Consider the following 8,383-nt stretch of genomic DNA (forward strand, 5'->3'; position numbering starts at 1 on the left):
ATGCATTGGAGAAGGAAATGGCAACCCACTCCAGTGTCCTTGCCTGGAGAATCCCAGGGACGGGGGAGCCTGGTGGGCTGCCATCTATGGGGTCGCACAGAGTTGGACACGACTGACGCAACTTAGCAGCAGCAGCATGATTTAAATATTCTTCAGCTTAAAAAAAAAAACAAAAAAACAAAAACTAAATTAGGGAATTCCCTGGTGGTCCAGTGGTTAGGACCCAGCACTTTTACTGCTGTGGGCCTGGGTTCTATCCCTGGTCCAGGAACTAAGATTCTGTAAGCCCCACACTTGGTCAAAAAAAATAATAATAGTAATTAATTTAAAAAATCTAATCAACCAACCCTAAATCTTAACCAATTCTAAAAGCTAACACTGAAGATCAGAGAAATTAAGTAACTTGTCCAACTTGCCCTGCAAACCAGAGGCAGACTCGTGGTCAGCACCACCATCTTCTTCCTAACTTCTGCAGGGCTCTTCCTGTTCCTCAAGGAGCCACCAGTACATCAATGTCCTTGGGGAACCGAGAGGAAGATGTCAGCAACACTCTCATTGCAGTGAATGGCAAGGCAAAGGTGTTCTTGACTATCAGCACCACCGTCCAAGGTTCAACTGTCGGTTCCACTGTGACAAGTGGAAGCAAAGAAAGAAAACAGAAAAAGAGAAAGGAGAATTCAAACAGCGGGAGTTCCTGGCCATCCACAGAACATGTAAGGAAAGCATCCATGTGTCAGCGCCTATGAGGGTTGAACATTCTTCCTCCACAGACTGAGCGGTCAGTTCAGCCTGCGGTCACTTTGGAATCAGACAAAAGTGAATTCCTACTGTAGCTCTGTCACTTGACCTTGAGCCAAGTTAACTTCTCAGAGCCTCATTGTCCTCTGAGGAAGTTACCTGCAGGATGGTTGCAGACTTACATGAGGATTGCAAGAATTAAACGAAACGACACAGCCTAGGGATATAATGCAGATTCTGGAGCCAAGCTAATAGACCCTTGACTCTGTGATAGCAGCTGTGGGTTTTGGACAATTAATTACCTCTCTGTGCCTTGGTTTTCTCATCTATAAAATGGGGACATGCTACCTGCCTCCATAGGTCTTTTGAAGGTTCGAATGAGCTAATAGTTATAAAGTACTTACATTGCCTGGCAGAACAGTGCCATATGAGCATTTGCTAAATTAAAACTTAACATGGCTCTTTTTCGTGGCGCCTCGGAGGCTGTCGGCCACTTCAGAATGAAGCTGAACATCTCTTTCCCGGCCACGGGCTGCCAGAAGCTCATTGAAGTGGACGATGAATGAAAACTTCATACCTTCTACGAGAAGCTTATGGCCACAGAAGTTGCTGCTGATGCTCTGGGTGAAGAATGGAAGGGTTATGTGGTCTGAATCAGTGGCGGGAATGATAAGCAGGGTTTCCCCATGAAGCAGGGTGTCTTGACCCATGGCCGAGTTCACCTGCTACTGAGTAAGGGGCATTCCTGTTACGGACCAAGGAGGACTGGAGAGAGAAAGCACAAATCTGTACAGGGTTGCATTGTGGATGTCAATCTGAGTGTTCTCAATGTGGTCATCGTGAAAAAAGGGGAGAAGGATATTCCTGGACTCACTGATACTACAGTGCCTCGTTGCCTGGGTCCCAAAAGAGCTAGCAGAATCCGCAAACTTTTCAATCTCTCTAAAGAAGACGATGTCGGCCAATGTGTTGTGCGAAAGCCCCTAAATAAAGACGGTAAGAAACCTAGGACTAAAGCACCCAAGATTCAGCGGCTCGTGACTCCATGAGTTCTGCAACACAAACGCCGGCATATTGCGCTGAAGAAACAGCGTACTAAGAAAAATAAAGACGAGGCTGCAGAATATGCTAAACTTTTGGCCAAGAGAATGAAAGAGGCCAAAGAAAAACGGCAGGAACAGATTGCCAAGAGATGGAGGCTGTCCTCTCTGAGAGCTTCTACTTCTGAGTCCAGTCAAAAATGAGATGTTCTAAGAGTAACAAATAAATAAGATCAGACATCAAAAAAAAAAAAAACTTAATATGAAAATGTACCCAAAAAGGGACTCCTCAGTGACTTTCGGTTCAGTCAGTTCAGTTGCTCAGTCGTGTCCGACTCTTTGCAACCCCATGAACCGCAGCACGCCAGGCCTCCCTGTCCATCACCAACTGCCGGAGTCTACCCAAACCCATGTCCATTGAGTCGGTGATGCCATCCAACCATCTCATCCTCTGTCATCCCCTCCTCAGTGACTTAGAATTTGGTTAAAAAAAAAAAAAGACACTATTTCAATTGCATAAAATGCATTAATGCCAGTTTTAGCAAGAGGAAAGCTTGTTTTTCTGACACATGCTCCACTCTGCGAGTCTGGAAGCTTCCTCTCTGCCTGAGTCAGCGTGGACAGAAAGACAGTTTGATGAGAGTCATAAAAGTCTGAGGGTTCAGTGATTGACTGGCAATGAGAATGTTTTCTTTCTGATGATGAATTCTCACCCGCCCATCTTTCCAACACCATGGGCATGAGTGAAGAGTGTACACACATTTGGCCCCTTGCGCAGCACAAATGCTAAGTAATTCTCCCCCACTGATGCAATTTGCGTGACTCCAGGCCTGGGATCAGGCATTCCTGGACTGACCACAGGGCTTGCTGACTCGGATCTAATTTCTGTGACACTGGTCTGCAAGCATCTAGCTCATGTCAGCTCATCACTGAACACTCTCAACCTTCCTAATGAAAATAATAATATCAATAAATACCAGGCACATATCCAGCCCTCTGCTGCTAGGCACTGGGAACACAGGGATGGTCTCATAGGGAAATAAGATTAACAAACAGAACATTGCAAGTCCCATTAGGTGGGCTCACGAAAGAGACATTTCAGCTAACCAGGGAGTGTAAAACAATTACAGAGCCCTTGCTCTGTGCTAAGCATGACTCCAAGTATTTCCATGTATTAACTCATTCCACCCTTACAGCCACTCAATAGGGGAGGTAGTTTGGCTTCAATTTACAGCCAGGGAAAATGAAGAACAGAGAGGTTAAATCACTTTCCTAACGTCACACAGCTAGTAAGGGTAGAATCAATGTGCATCCAGGCAGGGGGGCTCCAGAACCTGTGCTCTTGGCCTCCCAGACAGGGCTGAGCTGTCCCTGATCAGTGGCCCATCGCATTTCACCTTTGGGTTCTCAATTTCCTCCACATTAGAGAAGACAGTGGGATCTGCCTAGGATGTCAACCCTGGACTCTTGCCAGGAAAGAACCCATCTTACCCTCAGGGCCCTGCTGCTCAAGGTTATTGCTGTGGATGACAAATGTCTCCTGTCATTCAGAAAATAAAGGATTTTGCAGCCAGCAGCCACTGTAGCTGCTCTCAACTGGCATACCCAGAGGGGATTGAGGATGGAGAAAAGAAGGATACTGGCCGTAGATGGCTAAGGTGCCTATGAAAGGAATTATTTTAACAAGCCCAGACTCTTGCATCTTCCCCATACAAAGAAAAATGCTAAATTCATTAACTTGAGAGGTCTGGTTTCCTTTAATTAATAGTAATTTTTTGATGTTCCGGTCACCTGGTTCTTATTGCCAAACTCTTATGTGCCCTGGCTCCTCCCTTACCTCTTTGGAGCAGTCCCTCAGAGCGATCTGAGAGGCTGTATATCAGACTTCAGCCTCAGAAAAATCCACCGAATAAAACACAATTCTCCACTTTTAGATTGTGCTTTTTAGTCGACGTTGCTATATACAGGGTGACATTTCAAGGACACAATTTGATAGTGTACACGTTTGATAGAATGTGATAGAATGACTCACAGTCTAACAAGATCAGACTGGTTAAGGCCTTGTACCTGACCTCACATCCTATATTCTCCCCAACTCTGGAGATGGGTGTTCATGTCCCCATTTCACAAATAAGGAACACACACACAGAGGATTAGAGAGGCCCTGTGGCCTATTTAATCACACTACTTGTCAGTCCAGTGGTTAAGAATCTGCCCTCCAATGCAGGGGACGCTGCTGGTTTGACCCCTGGTCAGAGACCTGGGTTCCCACGTGCTGCATGGCAACCAAGCCTGAGCACCACAACAGGAGAAGAAGCCCGGTGCCTCAGTGAAGACCCATGCAGCCTAAATGAACAAGTAAATGCATAATAAGATGAATCACACAGCAAACCAGAGAACTCTAAATCTTGTGCCTTTTTCATTGTGCCACGTCGACCATCTAACCTCTAGAGAAAAAGCCTGGAACCAGACAATTCAGAGCTTCTGTTGCTTAAAGGGCCAAAAATCGAGGGTGAGGAATAATAAATAACCATGATAATAGTGGCAGGTAACATTTACTAAGTGCTCAGCATGCCATGCTGAACAATTACCTCATTTAATCTTAACATCACCGTGACATAAGTTCTTTCTTATCCTTGTTTTACACATTAGGAAAATGAAGCTCAGGTGATAAATGATTTGCCCAGTTTGGATGTGGTGCAGCAGGAATCAGACCCAGACAAGCCTGAATCCAGAGCCCGTCCCCCCGATTCCTTTTGCCTTTGCACCCAGCAATGTACCTATCCAGCAGTCCCAGCCATGCGGAGGGACTGGGAGTCCACGGGAACCCCGTAAGTCTCTGAGATTTGGATTCTTGGGTTGCAGATGTAGGACCAATAAAACCTACCTTCCAGGTGGTAGCAAAGAGCTATTGAATCAAGATCCCAGCAGGCCTGGGGGCTGGGTCTTGTCGCTGTATAAACTCCCCAGGAGATTCTGAGAAGCAATCAAAGTTGGGCTCCACCCGCTGGGCCCACGTAGGTCGTAGAGGCCTCTCACACTTTAATGTGATATGGATGCAGCTTCTGGTTCATTGAGCCTGGAGTGGGCCCTGAGATTCTGTATTTCTACCCAGGCCTCCCCTCCCACCTTCCACCCCAAGGCTGGGGGACCACTTTGTCTCCCAAGACTGTAGGTCATGGTGATGAAATGGATTTTATTTTAAGTGCCAGGGAAGTCCCTGCAGACTTTTAAACAGGGGTGTGTTGTGATCTGTTCTTCCACATGGGACAGTCACTCTGGCTGCTGTGTAAAGAATAGAGCCCTGGGTGATGGGAGGGTGGTGGGCTGCCATGGAAGCAGGAGGCCCAGTGTCTGCCATGGTCCAGAACATCAAAAGACTCCTCCACTCTCTTCCAAGCAGGAACAGATGAGGAACCAAGCACGGCGCCCACACCTAGCCCAGGAGGCCGACACTGTGTAGGCGTGGATGTTATTGAGCCCGAGAGGGGCAAAGAGTGGGCGCTCCAATGGCCCTTCCTGCTTCTCACCTTGGCTGCCTCTCTGGAGGAAGATGCTTCTTAGGGTGTGGGGTTAAGAGCTTTCTCTCCTCCGCTTCTAAAGGGCCCAGTCCCAGAATGACACGCCCTCTGGGAAGACCCAACAGGCAGGTTGGAGAGTGGGAGGGAGATTTTCGAGAAGGCTGCCTGGATCCAGCCCAGAGTCTGGCACCCTGACCAGTTCAGTTCAGTTCAGTTTAGTCACTCAGCTATGTCTGACTCTTTGTGACCCCATGGACTGCAGCACACCAGGCCTCCTTGTCCATCACCAACTCCCAGAGCTTGCTCAAACTCATGTCCATTGCACTGGTGATGCCATGCAACCATCTCATCCTCTCTTGTCCCCTTCTCCTCCCACCTTCAATCTTTCCCAGCATCAGGGTCTTTTCCACTGAGTTGGTTTTTCGCATCAGGTGATCAAAATATTAGAGTTTCAGCTTCAGCATCAGTCCTTCCAATGAGTATTCAGGACTGATTTCCTTTAGAATTGACTGGTTGGCCCTTCCAAAAGGTCCAAAAGCCCCTGAGGCCCCTTCTTTGGGGTGCTCAGGTGAAAGTTCAAAGCAAAAGGGTTTTGCTTCCAGAGGAGTGGCCGTGAGGGTTTGACAAAAGACTCAGCTTTCCAGGCTCTGCATTTTCCTCTCGGCTGGGTGAGTCACACTGCTCGAAAATGACAAACACAGGCCAATAAGATAAAAAGAATGACACAGGTGACTCAGCGGACACGGACACCCATCCGGCAGGTCTCAGAGGCCCCACAAGGGGCAGGGGACTCATCGGAAAAGGGGGGTGATTGCACTAAGGGACCCACTGAAGACATGTTTTTTTCTTGTCCTGGTTACAGACAGAATTTCTGCACTGCTTCTCTCCATGGCAGCTGCCTGAGTCTGGCAGATCCTGGCCTTATTCACAGGGAAGGGAGGCCATAGTCCAGAATCAAGACAGGATGAATGCATGTGTATGACTGTTCCTTTGACTGTGGCAGAAAAAAGGCAGCACCCTCCCCACAGAGGGCTGGTCTAGGCCTTACTCCTGCCCCCAAAATCCACCACCAAAATGAACTTGGATACTGAGATGTTTATGTGTAAAATAAGAGGATTCTGGGATTTATTTTAAAAATTCTGCTCCCTACTCTAAAATCACTGGGAGGCGATAGATGAAATGAGATTGGCAAAATGTTGACAATCGTTCAACTGAGTGAAGGATGCATGGGTCCATGAAACCATGCTCTCTACTTTGGGATACACTGGGTCACATCTAGGCTGAAGCAACTTGAGGTTAATATGCCTCTTCCGACTCTCTCTTCCTCAGCAGCAGCTGCCCCACAGGCTGTATATTCCAGATGGTGTTAATACCACGTACAAAACTAAAAAGAACTCACCATCTGCTTTGCCCTTTAGCAGAGCAAGAGATGAACTGTGATTGTATTAAGCCAATGTGATCTTTGCAGCTTCTTTTGTCTACCCTGGTCTAGCCTGACACAGTGTGCAGCCCTCGAGGCCACACTGACTCTTTGCGACTCCAGAGACTGTAGCCTCCTCTGTCCAGAGGATAGGCTTCCCTGTCCATGAGATTTCCCAGGCAAGAATACTGGAGTGGATTGCCATTCTCTTCTCCAGGGGATCTTCCTAGCCCAGGGATCAAACCCAGGTCTTCCACACTGCAGGCAGATTCCTTACCATCTGAGCCACCAGGGAAACCCCATAAGTTCAGTTCAGTTGCTCAGTCATGTCCAACTCTTTGCGACTGCATGGACTGCAGCACACCAGGCTTCCCTGTCCATCACCAACTCCTGAAGCTTGCTCAAACTCATGTCCGTTGAGTCAGTGATGCCATCCAACCCTCTCATCCTCTGTTGTCCCCTTCTCCTCCTGCCTTCAATCTTTCCCAGCATCAGGGTCTTTTCCAATGAGTTAGTTCTTCGCATCAGGTGGCCAAAGTATTGGAGCTTCAGCTTCAACATCAGTCCTTCCAATGAATATTCAGGACTGATTTCCTTTAAGACTGACCCCATAAAGAATATATCCATTGCTTTTTCCCGAGTCCTTTCCAAGTTATACAAGCTTTCTTAGTTTTATTTCTTTTCATTTTCCTGTACCATCTCAAATCCCTCTGCCATGTCAGAGTACCATCTCTGAGTACCTTCAGTCTTCATGCTGCTCTCTAAGCCAGCACCCAGGATTGATGATGACCCCCACATGGCCTGACTTTCAGTAGAAAGGGGCCACTTACGGGAATACACACTCGGGTCACGTTAGGTGTGTGTGCGAGAGGGAGGTCAGATCTTATTGCTGGTACATATAGAGTTTCCAGTGAATCAAAACCCTAAGTATAGGGACTTCCCTGGTGGCCCAGTGGCTAAGACCGCGCTCCCAATGCAGGGGGCCTGGGTTCAATCCCTGGGCAGGAAATTAGGACTCACATGTCACAGTTAAGATCCCACAGGTCGCAATGAAGACCAAAGAGCCCATGTGCCACAACTGAGACCCAGGACAGCCAAACAAATAAAATAAACAAAAATATTTTGTTTAAAAGCCTAAGTATATGTGATCATGCCTCTGTGAAACCTGTCTTATTGTACAGTTTTTGTAAAATTGGCTTTTATCAGAGACCAAGAGGCTTTGCTCCATTTGCTCCTAAGCAGCCATGCCAGCCTCTCAACAGCTGTCACCCAGCTGAAGAGAATAGGACGAATTGGGAGGAAGAGTCAGGAAGTATTGCAGAGTCCCCAGTCCTATGTTTCTTACACACAGTAGTCCCAGGTTCTTGGAGGGATTCTGAGAAATGAGTTCAGTGGGAGCTGTGGTTATGGGGACTGTTTTTTCTGAGCTGAAAATCAAGATACATATCAGATCAAAAACGTGATGCCACTCATGTGTGGGTCAGGCTTGGAGATTAATATGTAGGCTGACCGGGGAATTTTAGGAATATCGGATAGTCCTTTGGTTAAGAGGAAAGGCCCCTTGCTCACAAGGTTTGCCCAGGCTACCTGGGGGGTGCAACTACAATAGATCCTGTTGTTCAGAGGCATCAGAGGAGGAGGGGGCTAAACTGCCATCATAGGGG

General features: G+C 47.4%; 1 pseudogene; it reads left to right on the plus strand.

Moving 5' to 3' along the window:
- The first annotated feature begins 1,204 nt into the window (after nucleotides 1-1,204).
- LOC109568298 (small ribosomal subunit protein eS6 pseudogene) lies at nucleotides 1,205-2,024 on the plus strand (annotated as a pseudogene).
- The last annotated feature ends 6,359 nt before the right edge of the window (nucleotides 2,025-8,383 follow it).

The sequence above is a fragment of the Bos indicus genome, chromosome 14, assembly GCF_029378745.1.
Source record: "Bos indicus isolate NIAB-ARS_2022 breed Sahiwal x Tharparkar chromosome 14, NIAB-ARS_B.indTharparkar_mat_pri_1.0, whole genome shotgun sequence".
Taxonomy (NCBI): Eukaryota; Metazoa; Chordata; class Mammalia; order Artiodactyla; family Bovidae; genus Bos; species Bos indicus.